The 21,363-nt window shown below is 42.7% G+C and overlaps 1 protein-coding gene across 7 annotated transcripts in view; it reads right to left on the bottom strand.

Annotated features, from left to right (window-relative positions):
* APBB2 (amyloid beta precursor protein binding family B member 2) overlaps positions 1–21,363 on the bottom strand; it is a 375,901-nt gene that overhangs the window by 213,598 nt on the left and 140,940 nt on the right. The window contains exon 1 of one of the 7 annotated variants that reach the window (XM_077758891.1): positions 19,871–19,981. The exons of the other annotated variants lie outside the window; for them this stretch is intronic. The gene's annotated coding sequence lies outside the window, so the exon portion shown is untranslated. Of the gene's footprint in view, positions 1–19,870; positions 19,982–21,363 lie in introns of those variants that run through there. 7 annotated transcript variants of the gene reach the window in all.

Below are 21,363 nucleotides of genomic sequence, written 5' to 3'. Positions count from 1 at the left end.
GGCGTCCCTCTCAGCACAGGATGTCAGTGTACACACACACACACCAGACACACACACACACACACCGGTCCTCCTCTATCTCTACCACCCTTGGCTCCCCAACAGGGACAGACAGAAAGCGGAAGGCAAGGACCCTACACACACACACACCAGACACACACACACACACACACACACACACACACACCGGTCCTCCTCTATCTCTACCACCCTTGGCTCCCCAACAGGGACAGACAGAAAGCGGAAGACAAGGACCCTGCCAGGGAAGCCGAAACAAAGGAGGCCCCGGATGCAGGCCACACCCACACACCCACCACCTCTCCTGCTCTCACACCCACTATTCTCAAGCTAGAAAGAGGACAAGCCGTCTTCGAATTGTCTTAAAATAGGAACTGAAAACTGTTTAGACCTCCAGTGGGCCCCATATCACACTAACAGATGAGCTCCAGAGGGTCCATAAACTCAGAAATATGTTAGGACACACTGACGTGGATCTTTTTTCCAAATGGTTTTCTCAGGTTAAGAACCATGCATTTAGTTGCTCACAGTGAGATAACAGAGCTAGGGAGAGAAATCATTGCCCTCCCACGAGGTCTCCTTCTCAAGCCTCCTGGGTCAGTGAGGCAGACCTCCAAGTGAGATCTCAGCCTGTCTCTGACGCTGTGTGGCCCTGGCCCCCATATCCGTTTGGGATCTGGCACCAGCAATCCATGCTTAGGAGCTACGGGCATCTGAATTCTCCCTTCCCTGCCATCATCAGCACCTAAGCCAGGGCTCTATGAACTCTCCTGTAGGCCTGCAGCCCACCTCTTGATTACCCATCTGCCCTCACTGCAGCCTCCTGCACACTTCTAAAGGCTCGTCTTCCCAAGAGAATCTGCCACCTTTATCACCACCATACCCACGCTCCAGGCCATTAAAAGTGGGACCCTCGGGCCAGACCACTTGGGTTTGAATTCTTTCTCCATCACCTCCTCTGAGTGTCTTTGGATAAGTCACCTAACCTTTATGCCTCAGTTTCCTCAACTGTAAAATGGAGACCAGAGCACCAACATCAAAGACTTGCTGCAGGAATCAGATGTGTGCGACACACTCAGAATGGTGGTGATATGGTCAGTGCTATGGAAGTATCAGCTATCAGCAGCATCGACATGACTATTCTAAGAGTTCTCCACTGGCTACCAGGTAAAATCCCTCTCATTTCTTCGATAGGCTCTCAAGAACCTCCGTGTACTAGCCCAAACTAGCTCCAACTTGCCTCTAATCTCTGTGGACATAAGCCCTTCTTCTACCACGTGACCCCCAAAGGGGCATCAGACTGGGCTCCACACCCTTTACTGAACCTAGTGATGTTCCGTCAGTACCTACTGAACCCTCACCATATCTCAAGGATGAGCCCAAATATTGATCACACCCAAGACACTGTCATCAAGAATTCCAGTGGACATGGGGCACCTGGGTGGCTCAGTCGGTTAAGCATCCAATTCATGATTTCCGCTCAGGTCATGATCTCACAGTTTGTGAATCTGAGCCCTGCATTGGGCTCTGTGCTGATAGCATGGAGCCTGCTTGGGATTCTGTCTCCCTCTCTCTCTGCCTCTCCCCGACTTGAGCGCGCTCTCTCTTGCTCTCTCTCAAAATAAATTTTAAAAAATAAATAAAAGAACTCCAGTGGACAGCACTGAAGGTGTTAATGCATCTGGCAGGTTTTGTGGTCGTGCCTCTACCTGCCCAAGAACCATCTTTCTGGTTTACCGCAAAGAAATAACCTTTGTCCTCTCTGACTTTGTTTTCTGTCTGCAAAACAAAGCAGTCAGAATAGATGGCTTCTGAAGACATCCGAAGATGGGGTTATGCAATGTCTCCTCATTCTCGTGCAATAATCTTACATTAACAAAGAAGAGGATGTATAGGTTAACCACATACATTTTTATTATTTTAAATGAATGACTGAAATTGTTTTAGGTCTCAAGTTCCAAGGTTATTAAAAAAACTAATTTTACTAGATGATGTCTAAAATTTTTCTTTATAATTTGATGATGCTCTGACTTATAATCCATTTTTCCTAAGAGCTTAGAAGGCCATTTGGATTTTATACCTTAAATTATCTCATGATGTATATCACAGCACCACTTCAACCCTCCACATGGAAAACAATGCAGTGAGTTTTTGCACTAAGTCCAACAATGCACTAACTCCAAGCCAATAAAAAAGAAAACCCAAATTAATTCCCCTACCCCTATTTTCAGCAATGCAAAATTCCAGGATAAATTGTTTTCTATAAATGTACAGACCCAGCCCCCAGATCCCTTGAAATCCCCAGGGTGGAACTTAGCCATAAAAAGTTTGAAGAGAAGTAGGAAATTTAATAATACCATTACCCTGAAATCCAATAAAGCCTGTTGGAGCTTCACATTTTTAAGAAATCAGACTATTTATGCTATTACCCCTCATACTGCTATGGTTTCCTATCAAGCCATAAATATACACAATGTAGTTCACCAGAACACTGACTAAGACTATCATAAGAAAGGCCATAAGGAAGATACCAGCCATGAAGCATGGCTCCACGGTACTTGCTGCAGCAGGTTCGTGCAGGCGAGTTCATTTATTTTGAAAATTACATTTCTAAGTCCACAACTCATCGCTTTCAACTGTGAACAACTTTTAATACAAGTTAGAATGTCCTTTTCGGAGATAGTTTTCACAGAAGCTAAAGGTCATACTGAATATCACAGAGCAGTTTCGAGGCAGTCATGGCATAGGGGAAAAAACTTGTAACATCTGTATCTTTCGTGATCATTGCCTTCAGCTTAAAGTATCAAAAAACCTGACTAACAGTGGATTCAATAAATAGGAAGTAGTTATGAGGCTCGGGGTTACTGGCGTCAGTTCAACAGGAACAATGTCAGAGCAGATAGCTCAGTGGTGCTCTCGGCTTTTCCTTCATGCTTGTTACCTCATGGGACATGAGAGCTGCTGTGCATTCAGACACCTTGTCAAGGCCAAACACAGGGGGAACCAAGTAAGAGCACTGACAGGCTCACGTGTCAGGTTCTACTGGGACAGCAAATGCTTTCCTAGAAACCCCATCCCCATCCCAGAGGACTTATCCTCAGGTCTCACCGGCCAGAACCAGGTCACATATACCTGGTGTGGACCAGTTACAAAGAACTCAGGGAAATCAGGAGTCAGGAGCCACACATTGGCTTGGACCAAACACAACGAGTGTCTGAAGCTGATCGTCACACACTCTGAATTAAATACAGAGCCTGTGAGCAAAACTGGAGCACAATATAGGCACTGGGTGGGCAATTATTTGTCTCCATTTTGAGTCTCCATCTTGAGAATAAGAAAGCCATTCAATAAATAGAAAAGATAGTTATAATATTTCCTACGCGTTTTTTGTTCCCCATCTCAAAAGCATCTAATATAAAGTAATGTTTTACAAATTCCAAGACTGATAAAAACAAACAAAATTTAATTAGGCTTTAGGTTCATAAGTTATGGGTTTTCTCTCTATAAACAGATAAAAATTGATGGTCAGGTGGCGAAAAGGTGAGTGTGAAGTCTTACAGCTGTGAACAGTCATCCCAACCTAAATGAGTTCCACAGAATTCTCCCTGAGGTTTCACCTTTCACTTAGGCAGAAAGGCCATTTTAGCCACGATACAAATGTTAAGGAGAGGGGTAAATCATACTAAATGTATTTCCCCACTCTGTTTTCCCTCTTCTCTCAATCACCTTCCAATTCTGCCTGATCAAACAGGCACATCTCTTTAGCACCCTGGATCTCCCATGGGTGGATCCCATGGGATCCTTTGATNCTGATCAAACAGGCACATCTCTTTAGCACCCTGGATCTCCCATGGGATCCGGTCACCCCCCTTCCCACCACCCATAACATTCGGTGCCACTGCTCTTGGGAAATTACCAAAACCCCTTACCAAGACTGTCAGGTCTGTTCAGGCCAGCATCCCTCTCCAATTCCTTCTGTCACCATGCCCTACTATGCCTGTTATGCCCTGGACATCCTGGCCTCCTTTCCATTTCCCGAACTGTCTCCATTCTCATTGACTGCAATGAGCTTTCTTCAGTTCTTCACACACAGCCAGCTTTTCCCATGCTTCCGATCACAGATCAAATACCACCTTCTTCAGACACATCCTCCCTATGTCACCCAAAGTCCTGTGGGCCCTGTCCAGTAGTCAGGCTACTGACTCCTCCACAGTGTGGCCCACAACCCATAATTATCTTCTCTGTTGGGTGGCTTTCCCCTTGTCTGCCTCCATGACTAGAATGAACGGAAGTTCCAGGGAAGTAGACACCTTACCTACCTTATTCAGGGCTCAGTTCCCAGAGCCCAGCACACAGAAAGGCTCTAGGCTGTTCGTTCGGCCATCCTGCTTCAGGGGTCGGCTCGATGCGGCGGATCTCCCCTACAGGTCGCTAACTCCTCGAGGTGGCCACCAAATAGACACTGCATCCCCAGGGCCTGCTCCCCGCACTCCTGACCTGGGGATCTCCTCTCCTGCCAGCTATGTCTCTTGCTTGTAACCCCTCCCTCCTCCTCTCACAGCTGCGGGGAGCACAGCAGTCAGGAGCACAGGCCCTGGAACCAGACAGCCTGGACTCAAATGCCAACTACACCACTTACAGGGTAGCCTTAAATAAGTTATGTATCTCCTCCGTGCTTCAGAGTCCTCACCTGTAACTGAGTGATAGCAGTAGCACCTTAGTCACAGACGGATGCTGGGAGGACTGAAAGAACACAGATGAAGTGCTTAGAACAGTGTCTGGCTTGATTAACAATATCAATAGCTTATTATCATAAACATGCTGTCTTCACTGGGCTGTATTCTGCCCTTGCAACCCCAGGTCAATAGGTCCCTCCACGATACCCCACTTCATGTGCACTTCAAATAACACCCATGGCACCGGCAACCCCAACTCCATGATCTGCATCACATCTATTCCCGGACCTCTGTCCTATTGGAGGAGGAAGCTCTCAAAATTTGGGGTTTGGTCCTTGAACTTCACTGATCACACATACCCTTACGGGCCTCCCCCTCCTCTAAGTGCAACACCACATGATCGGATTCTGCTACCTGCCACCTTTGGTCATGTCTACGTATGAAAACAGAAACTCTGAGGACAACATGTAACACTCTCCATCCTCCAGGGAGCCAGCACACAGCATTACAAGTACAGTAGATGCGATATCAATCATCTATTAATTGGCTCTGATCCGCCCTCCAGCCTTAACTCCACCCTGTCCCTCAACCAGAATAAAGGGGAAGCTTTTTTTAAGCTTTGTTTAAATGGGGGGCCTTCAGTGGAAGGAACACTGATTTCAAAAACAAAAGGCTTCTATCTCCTGACATTTGAAAACAACAGGAAATCCTCTTTACCCCTAAGCAAGCCCCAGCCACAAGGACAGAATGGAAGCAGGTATGCATGATTTAGCCACATCATGTTGGATTTATTGGTATCAAGTTCTAAATAAGCAATATGCAACTTCAGGCATTTGGCGAATTTTCTTGGACCCTGGGAGATGGGGATCAACACTTCCCATGACTGAACACTCCTAAGAAAGAATTCTAAGGAGAAAACATGTGTAATTCCACAGATTTTTGTATTTTTCATAAAACTAAAAGGGAGAAAATGACTTAAAAGTCTAGATATAGGGACGCCTGGGTGGCTCAGGTCATGATCTCATTCGAGCCCCATCCCCGGCTTTGTGCTGATAGCTCAGAACCTGGAGCCTGCTTCAGATTGTGTCTCCCTCTCTCTTTCTGCCCCTCACCCACTCATGCTCTGTCTCTGTCTCTCAAAAATAAACATTACAAAAATTTTTTTAAGCCTAGATATACCTTTAACAAAACATTCTCTATAGAGAATATGCAATAGTGCGTGCTTGCTATTTTCTATTTCTCTCTCCACACATACACATAAATACACACACAACACACACACACACAGACTCATTAAAGAAAAGTCTAGAAGGTACCGAGGCTAACAACAAACTGACCTATCTCATGACTCTGAAAGATGCCAAGTCATTCCTTTCAGAATTCTATGGGTTTCATTTTGCAAGGATTTTTGTGACCTTCTTTCAGGTCATCAGAGTTCACTTCCCCGGAGAACAATTTCAGATTCGTATAAATGAGCAAGTGTCCAGGAAACCTGGAAAAATAACTCTATCTGCTCTGTTTTCAAAACTGCCCCATAAAGTTGCATATTTCTCTTCTTTCATTTCCAGGGGCGGCTCCCGGAAGATGGTCATAGGCTCCTAAAGTTCAGCTGGAAGATTTCCTCTCAATACTCCTTTCGCAGGACATTCTGTGTCCACCTCCCTGAGGACAACACATCTTCTCGTCTCTGAGTCAAAACCTATCCACATATACAGAAGACTAATCCATCCCACCATCTGAATTTTCTTCTTATGAAATCTGGGGAAAAGGCTGCTCGGAAGCCCCTAGAGTTGTTATCTCAAAAACGAAGGGTATGAGATTTGCAGGTACTCACCACACTCTGCAAACAGATTCCCCTGGAATAAGAAAGCTAGTCTGTAGAAAAAAGGGAAGTCCCACTTAGTTCCCTCCAAGGACTGTTCTGCCATGTTTTCTAGGCAGATACCAAACAGGCTTCTTTCCAGGGTGTCCCCTCATACTTTTAGTGAAGACTTGACACAGAGCCCCTTGTTTCTGCTCTCTCTTGTCAATGCAGGGAGATGCTAGACTCAGAGCATCCATGTGAAGAGGAGAGTTTTTCATTACCAAAATGAAATAAAATTTTGATGTAATTTTTTTGGACCTTCCTTCCTTCCTTCCACCCTCCCTCCCTCCTTCCTACTTAAATTTACATCCAAGTTACTTAGCATATAGTGAAACAATGATTTCAGGAGTAGATTCTTTAACCCCCTTACTCATTTAGTCCATCCCTCCTCGCACACACCGTCCAGCAGCCCTGTTTGTTTTTTATATTTAAGAGTCTCTTATGTTTTGTTCTCCTCCCTGTTTTTATATTATTTTTGCTTCCCTTCCCTTATGCTCAGCTGTTTTGTATCTTAAATTCCTCATATGAATGAAGTCATATGATATTTGTCTTTCTCTGACTAATTTCGCTTAGCATAATACTCTCCAGTTCCATCCACGTAGTTGCAAATGACAAGATTTCTTTTTTTTTTTTGATTGCCAAGTAATACTCCATTGCACATATATACCACATCTTCTTTATCCATTCATCAGTCGGTGGGACATTTGGGCTTTTTCCATACTTTGCCTACTGTTGATAGCGCTGCTATAAACATTGGGGTGCATGTGCCCATTTGAAACAGCACACCTGCATCCCTTGGGTAAATACCTAGTAGTTCAATTGCTGGGTTGTAGGGTAGTTCTATTTTTAATTTTTTGAGGAACCTCCAAACTGTTTTCCAGAGTGGCTGCACCAGTTTGCAACCCCACTGATACCATGTTTCGAATCTCCACCTCAGAAGATGCAGATTACAAAGGGAATTTTAAAACAAAAACAAAAACAAGAAAAAGGAAAAATTTATTAAGAAGGCATTTTAGACTACTAAACTTTAATTTCTCTCTCTTGAGAGGTAAATATAGAGATGTCACCATTCTTCATTACCGTTAACATCAAGATGTAACATTACTTACCAGACACGAAGACAAGCTCTATTTTATGAGTATCTAAAAATACAGGCAATAGATAGCCGCTGATAACCAAGTGCACAGCCGTGGTTCACACGCCATGTAACAATCTAGAATCTAGCTTACCAATTCTGAGACATGCACAGAGAGCAGTGTTCTAGAAGTGGTCAGGCATCTGTGGATGAGACTGTATTTCACGACACTACAAAACTGGGGTTACTCAGGTGCTAGGCACCTCTGCAGAACACCCATCCACTGAATTAGTATTTAGTTAACATTCATTTATGTTTAATGTTCTCTGGAAACCAGAGATGCAATCTGGTGATTCAAAGGTCTTAAGATCCTACAGTCAAATTGTGCTTAAGTTCCTAGTCCACATGGTGAGCCAATATGACAGAGAAGGATTCTGCCTGTTTCAAATATACGGAAAACCTGAATAAGAGATACCTAACACCTTATTTTACAAAGAAAAATGTCAAAATCATGAGAAGTAAATCCCTGGGCCAGAACTGCAGATGGAATTCAGTCAGTAGAGAACATTAATGCTTGACGACTTAGAAGGCTATCAGAGCACAGTATGGCCTTAATGGCTAAGATTCTAATAACCTACAGAGAAGAAAGGGCCACACAGACCACAGGACCAATGAATCTGGCTAGCCATACCTGGGCTACCTGCTCTATGTTGGCAGTCACAAAGGGCTGCTCTTAGTAAAACAAAGTCTAGAAAATATTCATTCCCTGCCCCTTAAGCTCGGCAAGGAAGCTTTTGTGGGGATAAGGAAGGAAGGAAGAAAGGCAGGGGGGGAAGGGAGGAAATACACAAACAAAATCTTATTTTTCTTAATGTTTATTTATTTATTTTGAGAGAGAGTGTGTGCATGTGCACACACAAGTGGCGGGGGGCGGGGGGGATGAATCCCAAGCAGGCTCTGTGCTGTCAACATACATTCTGATGCAGGGCTCAGTCTCATAAACCCTGAGATAGTGACCTGACCTACAATCAAGAGTTGGACACCCAGGCACTGACTGAGCTACCCAGGCACCCCAACAAACAAAATTTTTAATGCCTCATCAATATCAAGTCAAAATCCCAAGACTATTCTCCCAGGGAGGTACGGTATCCAAATATGTAACATTCATGTAGTATCAGATTCCCTGGCCCAGAAAATAATACAAAAACCAGTCCAGAAGCAATGATACCCATGGAGCATGAACTGAAGCAAAGGAAAAAAATGCCCTCAGTTTCCACATTCCCATTCACACTGGTCTCCCATAGCAAATAACCCCATTAAAGAAGCCCTCACAGTCAAAGTTTAAGACTAAACAAGAAAAAAGGGATGGCCAACACGAATGGCAAGTTCTGTGTCTAAAAGCTAAAAATAGTAGACAGACTGAAAGAGATCTTAAACAACTGCAGAGTGCACAGACAGGATAGCATGAAAGGGCAGCAGGTGAATTTGAAAAAAATCTACTAGAAAATGCAAGACTGAAGGAAGGAAGGAAATAAGATACACACACACATACACGCACAGATATACGCACTACATATTATGTATATAGTGTACACAAACATACACACATGCACATAAGTCAGTTCTATTTCCATACACTAGCAAAGAACAATCTAGAACAATCTGGAAATGAAATTTCTGGAAAAGAAAACAATTCTGTTAGAGGCATCTAGGTGGCTCCGTAGGTTAAGCTTCCAACTCTTGGTTTCAGCTCAGGTCATGATCCCACAGTTCATGAGATTGAGCCCCGCATCAGGCTGTGCACTGACAGTGCAGCCTGCTTGGGATTCTCTGTCTCCCTCTCTCTTTGCCTCTCCTCCAGTCATGTGCACACACGTGTGTGCACTCTCTCTTTCTCTCTCTCTCAAAATAAATAAACTTTAAAATAGAAAACAACTTTCTTTATAACAACATCAAACAAGAATAAAATACTTAAAAATTAATTTACTAAATAAGTAGAAAACTGTACACTGAAAACTATAAAATATCACTGAAAGAAATTACAGGAGACCTAAATAAATGAAAAGATATCCATGTATATGGATTTGGAAGGCAATGCTATTAAGATAGCAATGTATCTCAAAATGATCTAAAAATTAAATGCAGTCCCTAACAACAGTCATCTGGCTTCTCTGTAGAAATTTAAAAACTTATCTTAATAAGGGAAAGAACAGTCCTTTGACAAAAGTGCTGGGACAACTAGACACACACAGAGAACAGAATGAACGGAACCATTGCTTCAGAACATATGGACTCAGGGCAATCAAACACCCAAATGTGTGCACTAAAATTATAAATCATCAGGGGGAAAAGAGGACCAAATCTTCAACACCTCGGATTAGGCAATATTTCTTTTTTTTTAAAATATTTTTATTTATTTCTAGGAGAGAGAGAGAGAGAGAGAGAGACAGCGTGAGCAGGAGAGGGTCAGAGAGAGAGGGAGACACAGACTCTGAAACAGGCTCCAGGCTCTGAGCTGGCAGTCAGCACAGAGCCCGATGCGGGGCTCGAACCCACGAACCGTGAGATCATGACCTAAGCAAAAGTCGGACGCTTAACCGACTAAGCCACCCAGGCGCCCCTTAGGCAATATTTCTTAGACACGACATCAAAAATATAAAAAACAAAAAACATAAACTGAACTGCATCAAAACCTAAATTTTTTTTGCTTTGAAGGACACTATCAAGTAAGTAAAAATATAGTCCACAGGAGAAAATGTTTATAAACTCTATAAGGGTCTAGTAACCAGAATATATAAAGAAGAAAAGGATAAATAACTAAATTTAAAAATAAACAAAAGAGGAGCATCTGGGTGGCTCAGCTGGTTAAGCAACCGACTCTTGATTTTGGCTCAGGTCACGATCTCGCGGTTTGTGATTTTGAGCCCTGCGTTGGACTCTGCACTGACAATGTGGAGCCTCCTTGGGATTCTCTCTCTCTCCTTCTTTCTCTGCCTCTCCCCCATGTTCTCTCTCTTTCTCTCTCTCTCAAAACAATAAACTTAACAATAACTTTTTTAAATGAACAAAGGATTTGAAAAGATGTTCAACATCATAAATCATTAGGAAAATGTAAATCAAACCCAGAATAAGTTACCACTTCACATCCACTAGGACAACAATAATCAAAAGGACAGACAATAAAAAATGTGGCAAAGGTGTCAAAAAAAATGGAACCCTCTCACATCACTAGTGGGATTGTAAAAGCATCCACCTACTTTGCAAAACTAAACATTTTCTCAAAAGGTTAAAATAGAGTTACCATATGACCCAGCAATTCTGCTCTCATGTATATACCCAAGAGAAATGGAAACATTTGTCCACTCAAATGAACATTTAAAAAATTTTTTTTGTTTGTTTGTTTTATTTATTTTTCAGACAGAGCACCAGTGGGGGAGGGGCAGAGAGAGAGGGAGACACAGAATCCGAAGCAGGCTCCAGGCTCTGAGCTGTCATCACAGATCCCGATGGAGGGCTCGAACCCATGAACCATGAGATCATGACCTGTGCCGAAGTCGGATGCTTAACCGACTGAGCCACCCAGGCGCCCCAGAACATTTATTTGTACATGAATGTTCATGGCAACATTTTTCAAGATACCAAAAAGTAGGAACAACTGTCCATAAAGGGATGAATAGAAAAACCAAATGTGGGGGACCTGGGTGGCTCAGTTGGTTGAGCGTCGTCCAACTTCGGCTCAGGTCATGATCTCATGTTTCATAAGCTCAAACCCCATATCGGGCTTGCTGCTGTCAGCCTGTCAGCACAGAGCCTGCTTCAGCTCCTCTGTTCCCCTCTCTCCTCCCCTGCATGCACTCTCCCCAAAAATAAATAAATATTTAGGAAAAAATAAAGAAAAACCAGTGTGGTATATCTGTACGATAAAATATTATTCGACAACAACAAAAAAAAATGAAGTACTGGTAAGTAGTACAACGTGGATGAAACTTGAAAACACAGTAGCTTCATGGCTTCCGAGAGGGAAGGGTGGGCATGTGTGGTCCTAACTAGTGATGGGTTCAGGATTTCCTTTCAGAGTGGTGAAAATGTTCTGGAATTAGGCAGTGGTGATGGTCACACATCTTTGTGAATATACTAAATGCTACTGAATTTTATAATTTAAAGGGGTGAATTTTATAGAATGTGAATTATATATATCTCAATTAGGGGGGAAACTCAATGAGCAAATTCAATAACAAGATTAGAAACAGTCAAAGAGCGAATTCATGGATTGGAAGGTAGTTTGGGTGGAGGCTGTACTGAGTCAGCTAACAAGCAGAGTTTACTCCAATAGGATTTGGAGATTGGCCAGCAGAACACTGTCTTGGACTTTGGCATCTCTTTATATCATTCCTCGGACTATACCTCACCTCTTACTCCTCTCAGGTGACAGCAGTCCTACCCTTTGTCAAGAGTACCTGGCACAGCAATTCAGAGATGAGTTGTGTGAGAGGACACGAAGACTTCTCTAAGTGTATGCAGTAACTTCCCACACAAACGTGTGTGTGTTAAGTTCATACAAGAGCAAAACGTTGGTAGTAAATAGAAGAGGGAAAAGTTCAAGACAGGAAGAGAGAAGGAAGGTGTAACAACCTGAATAATGATGTCTCCTCCCCTTCAAAGATATTTACATCCCAATCCCCAGAGCCTGTGAAGTCACCTAATGTGGGCAAAATAGACTCAGCAGATGTGATGGACTGAAGTCTCCACAGTAGGTGAGATTCTGCATATTGGGGGTGGGGGGGGGCACTAAATGTAATTATAATTTTATAGGAAGCAGAGTCATATTTAACTACAGAAAGGGAGAAGATGATGTGAGCAGAGACTAGTACGATCCACTCTGACGATAAAGGGGCCACAAGGAACACAAGAATTCCCAGAAGCTGAAGAAGTCAAGGATACAGATTCTCCCCAAGAGAGAGCCTCCAAGCCGAACCAGCCCGGTGGACACCCGGGCAGCCCAGTAAGACTCCTTTCAGATGTCAGGTCTTCAAAATGGTAAGAGAATAAATCGGTGTTGTTTTAAGTCACTACACAGGACTTTGTTACAGCAGCAACAGAAAACACACAGGAGGTAGGAGGGAGAACAAGAAGTTTTGGTAATTCAGCCTTGATAGAAATAAAAGAAACTAATTCTAAAGCATACCAGGGCATTTAGAGCTGTTTCCCATCCTGCAGAGGAGGAAACTAAGGAGATATGGGTGAGAAGGATAATGAGTCAGATGGGTACAAACAGTATGGACTGTCATGTATAGAAAGAAACCACCCGAACACAACCAAAGCTAGAGAACCAAGTGTGGTAGAGAACAGGACTTGGAAAAATTTGTAGTGTGCAAAGAATATCTACCCCTCATCAATGCTAAGTAAGTTTTCTTGAACAACTTATTTGCTCATTCATTCGATGTATATTTATTGAGCACTTACTGTATGTCAGGCCCTGTACTTAATTACATTCCTAATGGTTACTCAAAACTTGTCTTATCAGAAACCCACTAGGAAGTAGACGCCATCACACTGTCTAAGCTAACTAGATAAACCAAAACATTATCTTGCAAAAACATTTTATTTTTGTCATTGCTATTATGTAGTAAAGTGGATTACCTTTACTTATCTGGATGTGATCGCTCTCCTTTAAAAGCTCTTTGTCTTGGCCTATTTGCAGACATTTTAAGCAGTTAAAATTCAAGCTTAAATAATACTTCACTACCCATTCATTTTCTGAGTTCTATGTTTTGAATATATTTGCTCTGACTTTGACTTGGTGTTCCCTATGGCCAAGCGTCGCTCACTGTTCTCTCTCTGGAAAACAAATATAACAGAATTTTTCAATAGAGATTGCCTAAATATCATCCAGTCCAACTCCTCAGTTTACAGATGTCAGATGTGAGACTCGGTTCTTTTTTTTTTAACTTTTTAAAAATAAATTTATTTATTTATTTATTTTCAGAAAGACAGAGACAGCATAAGTGGGGGAGGGGCAGAGAGAAAGAGGGAGAGAGAGCAAGCGAGCAAGCCAAGCAGGCTCCACATTGTCATCACAGAACCTGATGTGGGGCTTGAACCCACGAACCATTGAGAACATGATCTGAGCCGAAATCAAGAGTCGGATGCTCAACCGACTGAACCACCCAGGTGCCCTGAGGCTCAGTTGGTTCTAATAACTTGTCCAAGACTGTAGGCCTACTGGGCAGGGCCGGGCCTGGAGCTCAGGCCTCCCATCTCAGCATCCAGGGCTCCGCAGCAATCACAGGCTGTCTGCTTTCAAACACAGAGTTCTAGGCGTGGGGACTTTGTGTCCTGTTTTAATTAAACTCCTCAGGTTACTGCCAAATGAAAACCCTGGCAACTTGCCTTTTTAAAGAACTAGACCTAAAACTTAAGACCAATACAAACCACACACAATGAAAACAAGTCACATTATCTGCACAGAAAGAAGTTGAGGTTTTTTTACATCTGCATCACACATATTTCACGCAGATGATTCTCAGCTACTGAACAGATAAAAATAAAAAGTTAAGCCTCAGTATGAGGGAACAATAAGGAGATGCAAGCTATAACAATAAGGACAGCATTTTTAATCTATCATATTGGAAAGTGTTTTCATCTCTCCCTCTGTTTCCAGAATAGGAAGAAATGTTCAGTCTTCACGCAAGGGCGATGGAATGGAAATAGATACAACTTCTCTAGAGAGCAGTTTGGGTGTGCACAGCAACGTCTTTATAACGTGCAAGCAACTTTTAACTCAGCAGTGTCCTTATGGCCATTTCTTAAGGAGAAAAAATAGAGTTACGAGTGATGATTAATCCAGAGGGACCTCGAGAGATTGGAAATACCCTAAATGCTTGACAGTGGGTGACTGGTCATCATGACACACCCGTGCAATGTAATCATGTGTTAGATCGTTAAAAATCACATACTAAAAGATTTAATAATATCAAAAATCTCCATGATGAATTCAGTGACAATATGATGATCACAATAATGTTTAATCTAAAGGCACTGATGCAAACATGTATGCACGCACAAAGACCATAAAAACGCATGCAAAATGTTAAGGATGGGTTTCTTCTTGGTGCTTTTCAGTATTTATGCATTTTCTAAAATAAATGGCTCTTTTTCTCCCCCTCGCACTGGGGAAGAATCTAATCAATGTTATTTTAAAAATCTTCCTTTAACCTTCCCCAATTCCAATATCCACTCACTGTTCAGACTCTTATTACCAAAACTATGCGGCGCCCCAAGGGCTCCTGGGAGGTGATCAGCAGCATCTAAACAATCCTGTGGAACTTCCTCCCACACCAGGAAAATTGATTAAAGCCACAGCAGAAAGCCCCTGTCTTGGGAGACTGCGTCGCATCCTGCCTGTCCTGGGCACTGAGACCCCCTTGACTGTTAATGATCTTGAGCACTGCTCTCAGACTCCTGGTCTTAACTCAAATTCCAAATGATTCCTCACTCCCCTGCTGAGTGCAGAAACTGCTCTCTCCCACTCCCCCGCCCCCACCAATTCTGCCCAAGGACGCTTTGCAGTAATTTGGATCTCCAGGCCACTGCTTTTCAAACTCGGAGCTGAGACCTATTAAATGGATGTTGAAAACCAACATAACGGGTCCTGACCAGCACTTTTTCAACCATGGTAAAAGTGGTTCCTCATATCAACGTCAAGCAGCCTCCCTGCATTCAACTGTTTTTACTGCCTCCCTCTGGAATACCACACAGACAATCTACCGCTGGCTGCAGCTGGTTCTGAGGTGTCAGGAAAGTAAATGTACTAGTCTAGAAAGATATTTATGATACTTTGTTGAGTAAGCACCAGGTACAACATTATCCCATTTTGGTAAATAATCAGAAAATAAATATATTGAGAGAATATTCGACGTACAGGGAGGTATTCAACAAAATCCATAAAATGGTGAATCTCTTGGTATGTAGAGGTGTAAGAGCTTATTTTCTCTTAATTTTTAAATTTTTCTTTATTAAACACGTATTACTTGTATGATGTAAAAGTGTTATTACCATTACTGTATTTATTACTGTTACTCTTTCTATATGACATGCTCTCCTAAGGCCTCTATATCATTTGTAGTTATTGAGTTTAATTGGGTAAGAGAGGAGATAGAATCAGATGTCAGTGTTCTTTGACACTGAATCTTTTAGGTCTTTAAGACCTATATTTTCCAAAAGCCCTAGTGTGGAGAACAGGTGAGTGGACACTACGTAAATAAATGGTCACCAGGTCACTAGACAACCCCAGTGTAGGAGAGAATATAGATGGGGACAGGTCAGGCGGGGTGCAGTGGAGATAAAACCTAAGCTCAAACCACAACTCTGCTCTGACAAGTTACTTTTCTGTTTTGAGTCTCAGTTTTCTTATGTGTGAAATGAGGATAACACAATGAATCTTTAAAAGTTTACCCAGCTGGAAGGGAGATAACTTCTAGTAAATTCAGGACACCGTGTGTGGCATGGAGTATGCCTCAAACAAAACCAACGCCTTTCAGAGCATCTGGGTGGCTCAGTTGGTCAAGCATCCGACTCTTGATTTTGGCTTAGGTTATGATCTCAGGATTCATGAGATTGAGCCCCACGTCAGGCTCTGCACGGATAGCGTGGAGACAGCTTCGGATTCTCTCTCTCTGCTCCTCCCTACCCCCTCAAAATAAGTAAATAAACTTAAAAAAACAAAACAAAACAATGTCTTTCATCAATGATACCAAGGAAGTCAAGAAGGGAAGGCCAAAAGAAATTATTTTACATGCCCGTCTGTTTAAACTTTTTAAAATGAAATTTTCTAAGTGCAGAAAAGGAGGAAACAGCTAACCTCTGAGAGAAGAAAAGCAAAGTGGAAGGGGAGCCAGGGTTGGTGAGCAGCACATGGTGTTGCATATGGACCCCCCTCACCAAGGCCCTGATCATGCCACCACGGCCGCAGCCTGCAGAGATCTGGAAAATCCTTCCGGGGGCTTCCTACAGACAATCATCAGATCCCATCCCAAACCCAAAGTGATGCCACAAATAGCTGAGGATCTACCATAGATACAGCACTGTCCTCACACGCAGAGAAGACAAGGGGAGTGAAAGAGTTCAGGGTCAAAGTTCAGACAAAGTATGTAAAGAGTCCAAAATATAAAGAGCCATTTGGGACACAAGCTTCAGGAAGGGGATTTAAGAGCTACCCGGGTGCGTGCTACCATCTGGGGAACCAGGGAAGAGTCCTGGGAATGAGGGTAACTCCGCTACACCCTAAAGCCACAGCAGAGTTGCAGGAGGTGGTCGAAAGATGGATGTGCATTCCAGAGAGAGACAGCGGGCGCCACGGCATAGGGACCCAAAGGCCACAGTGTGTCTCTGCGTGAGGAGCTCACTTAGGCTAGTGTAAGATATCTTCTGTGGAGTAATACTACCAACAAAAACAACTATTATTAACCGTGAGTCAGGGGTACTAAAATTAAAGGCAGTGAAAGAAAATGTGGAGGACTCAAATGTCAGGGTGACCTTCTAGACTGGTGGGGGATGCATGAAACATTCGCAGCAGGGATGCCATTAGATGAATTTGGCTGAACGTAGGAGTCAAATTTGCAGGGAGAGAGACTGCAGACCAGAGGTCAGGAGACGATGGCCACGGTCCAGATCCTGACAGCTAGAGCTAGAGCAGCTGAAGGCACGCAGGAGGAGGGCTAGGTGCAAACACAAATAAACAAGGATGCAATCTTATTAGCCAGTCCAGTCTCAACACAAGCACTAATATCTGCATGGAGAGAGTGGGGAGATCACCTCTAGCTATTGACTTCCTATTTTGGTGTTCACTGGGCGCCAATCCACATTCCGCCAAAGAACAGCATCCTATCCTGAAAGAGGCCAGCTCTGAAAGGGAAAATAAGGATCCCAAGACAGAAAAAAAGAAAATCTAAGACTCCGATTTGGCATCTGAGCCTCAAAAATCGTTCAGAGCGCAGCCCTGTATGCTTTCAACCCTGGACTGGTGGTTCTGACCACACCTCATGACAAAACTATAAACTCTATAGAGAATTTCTTTTCCCCTAAAATATTTTCTCTCCTCCAGGGAACAGTGTGACCCTGTTCAGACCTTGTACTGACCCAGAATCCCCAGGTCATCTTAACTTTCTTGCCTCAGGTGACAACCTCAGCTGAGGTTAATGTTTCCTACCACTAAGACTGGCCACTAAAGAATGTCAGCTGAAGGCTACAACAAGCAAATCTTACTTCACAGTCAGGAGAAGGGAGGCACAAGGGGCGAGGGGAGAAAGGAGAGAATGGAAAGCACACCACATAAAACAAATGATGGTTATTTAATATACTGAACTAAGGGATCAACTACAGTGTAAAAAGCAGACAAAAAGCACAAAAGGGTGAGATGGTTCCAGTTCAAGGAACCATCTTGTGCACCCACCACAAAATGCAGCCACTCACCTTCGGTCCCACCAAGAAAAAGCACCATGCACAGCAGAGGCCTCTGGGGAAGGCTAGCATGTCCCTGGCACCCAGGAAGGGTAAACCAAGGATATTTTTCTCCTAGAGAGTTCTTACTAAGAAGTCAAGTGAAGGAGAAATGCTTCCTTTCAACTACTTGACAGCCCGGCCCTTGAAGCTCAAAGCCCCCTTGGAAAGCTCCGAAGAGGTACGAAGAATCACTCACGAAGACGGTGAATGATGAGCAGGTCCGCATACATAATTTTCTAAGTAAGTTTACTTCTTCCACCCTGAGAATGCTGAGAACTTTCAATATTTTAACCATTTTGAAAGATGAATTTCTTCAAAATATCTTAGATTGAACCACATAAAATTAGCATTTTTGTAGGTCAAAAAACAACAGATTCCTATGTTTCAATCATAGGACACGGCTTCCAACTTCTTCCACAGCAGGAATAGGCAATTTTTTTTCTCACCAGGACAGATCACAGATATCTTAGGCTCGGAGGGCAAAGAGGCAAAGTGGATTATATAGGCGCTCATATAACCATTTAAAAATATAAAAACCATTGTTAGGTCCTATAAAACCAGGCATGGGCTAGATTTGGCCCGTGGGCCAGTTTGCTGACCTCTGTCTTCTAGTGTACAAGGGTAAATTTTTTCCAATGTTCACTATGAAAACTCCTAACTTAAGGCAACGTAGTAATGCCGGTGGAGGATACTAAAGGATACGTGTACAAGCCCGTTTATCCCCCGCCACGGGCTGTTATGGCCGGTGGTAGGTCTGAATCTCTCCTCTGTTCTCAGTTCTCCCTTCCGCTGCGGCTTCTAACAATCTGGCTTATTTTAGAAGCAATTGTCTGGGAGAGGGTTTGAGGGCAGTTCTAAGTTTTCGATGAAGAAAAACAAGGAGATGTATACGGAAATGGGACTTGATATGAATAAACATAACTAGGAAAAGAATATGGGAGCAAAGGCACTCTGGGGAATTACCCCAAGCACACCCCTGATTTGAAGCCAAAATTCCAGAAGTCCAAAGGAAGCAACAAAAGCAAATAAATTATGTAAACAGCTGGCCCAAACCTAATCATCTAAATGGGGCAAAAAGTAAGTTTCAGACAAACTCTCCTTTACATAAATAGGAGAGATTATTAAAGGGGCGATAATAATTTTTCTCCTAAATTAATCTGGGATAGAGACAAACAGGAAAAGGCCACAGCGGTAGCTATTCCTGAAAGACTATAATTGGAAAAACAAGTTTTGTGAGACACCGAAAGTCATCACTGAGGGAATCCGGAATTTCCTCCTTTGGAGAATGCTAACGAATAAACAGTCAGGGACTCTCTCCTTAACGTGTATTCCACAATGAGGTACCCAGAGGACTTCTTCTGGGTTCCAGGAATTTTTTTATTTAAAAGAATTGTAAAAATCAATAGGAAATGATTTTAATTTATGGCACTGCTACCGTTTCAAATATTATATATTGTGATGATAATGAAAACTTAAAAAAAGAAAAACACTATCTATGAGCAGACGCGTTGAAACAGAAGGAGATTGCTGATACACACTTCTGACCTGATATGGCCACTGAGTTAGAAAAAGCCTAATTTAAATAACATGTTTCCTCATTCAATACTAAAAACGTACCCTAGAGCAATCCATCCTCCTGCGTTTCTAAACAGTCTCATTTAAATGTTACAACCTTTACTGCAATCTTCTACCATGAAAGTTAAAGGAAAAAAGAAGAAGGACCAATCTCATACATACATGAGCTGCCTGGGTGACAGTGAGCCTCCGGGTACCGTCTGCCCATAGCGACCAGTCAGCACATTAGCAGGGGCCTCGGCAGTTTCCAAGTACTCAGGAAAGACTGAGATGGTTAGCAGCGATGCGGGGGGAGACACACACACACACACACAAAAAGTAGAAACAAAACAGATTTAGGATAATGACTGCATTTTTTTTTTCATTAAAATGCTAATGATGACCACAAATTTCCAGTTAACCACATTTATGAATTATTCATATTCACATGTGAGATGAAGTCTCCCTGTCACTGCAGGCAGACACAGAGTTGATGGTTAGTAATGTGGTCCCTGTAATAAGTGTGACAAAAGTGCAGGTCACAGCAAGTCTACCCATCAGGGCTGGCCCTCACTGCCCTCACTTCAGAAGACCAGGCAACCCCACCCACCCCCATTTCGTTGGTGCTCCCCTCACTCTTCCTCGAAGTCAAGGAGCAACTCTAGCCTGGTTCTTTGTTGTGACATCTGGACTAATATCTTGTAAAAACTCTAAAAGCTTGAAAGAAAAAAAAGAAATTTGCTGTACTGGGTAGAGAAGACATCTGATTTTTTAAGAAAACTTTCCATTCAAGTATTACATAAATACAGAAAGAATACACATCACATTAAGTAAACAGCTCAATGAATTTTCCTAAACTGAACACACTAGCCTAAAACCTAGAACATCCCCATAAGCCACACCCCATAAGCCCCCTTCATGTGCCTTCCTAAAGGCAACTAGTATGCAGATTACTTCTGCTCATTTTTGTAGACATCACATTGATTTGCTGTCATTATTAATTTCTTGTTTAAAAAACATACACTGAACACTCCTATATGCCAAGCACTGTACCAGGCACTGAAATCCATAACCCTCTGATGTTAGAAGAATATTAGAATTAGAGGAATAAAGACAAATCTAGTTGCAGCAAGGTTGTAGGTAAGAGCATTGGGATGTTGGAGGCAACAGATGAAATGACAATAATGCTGTAGATAAAATAGCCGGGAAGGCTCTTTACTGCGAATGGTTTGATGTGTAAACTGTTTGACAACCTAGATCTTGAAAAATCTTGGTTTCTTACTCATGCTACCCTCCAAAACTGAAATAGCCCAACCTTGTTTTAAGGTAAATAAACATATGCACATACACCAGTGCATACGTATCAGGATATAACTGCATACATCTGTGAGGTGAGCACATCGACAGTAGAACTTAGTAGGGTGAAAAAGCATCTGGTAAGTAACACACCCAGAAGAACGCTCTTCTTAAAATGACCTTTGGCTTGGGATGCCAACCTTCCCAAAGGTTTACATCAGTTTTATTCAGTGAACCCAGTATCAACCATCTCACAAGGGTTCAGAAGATGCTTCAATTCAAAGACCCCTTCTAGCATGAATAGGTAAATGAAAATGTAGAGTCAGACATTTGAGAATAAAGACAAGGAGAGGGGGCAGAGTTGGCCACGGTTCCTGCCT

This window comes from Crocuta crocuta, unplaced genomic scaffold, assembly GCF_008692635.1.
Source record: "Crocuta crocuta isolate KB4526 unplaced genomic scaffold, BGI_CrCroc_1.0 scaffold223, whole genome shotgun sequence".
NCBI lineage: Eukaryota > Metazoa > Chordata > Mammalia > Carnivora > Hyaenidae > Crocuta > Crocuta crocuta.
Note: the sequence above shows the minus strand (reverse complement) of the source record. Positions and strands in the feature narration are given on the sequence as shown.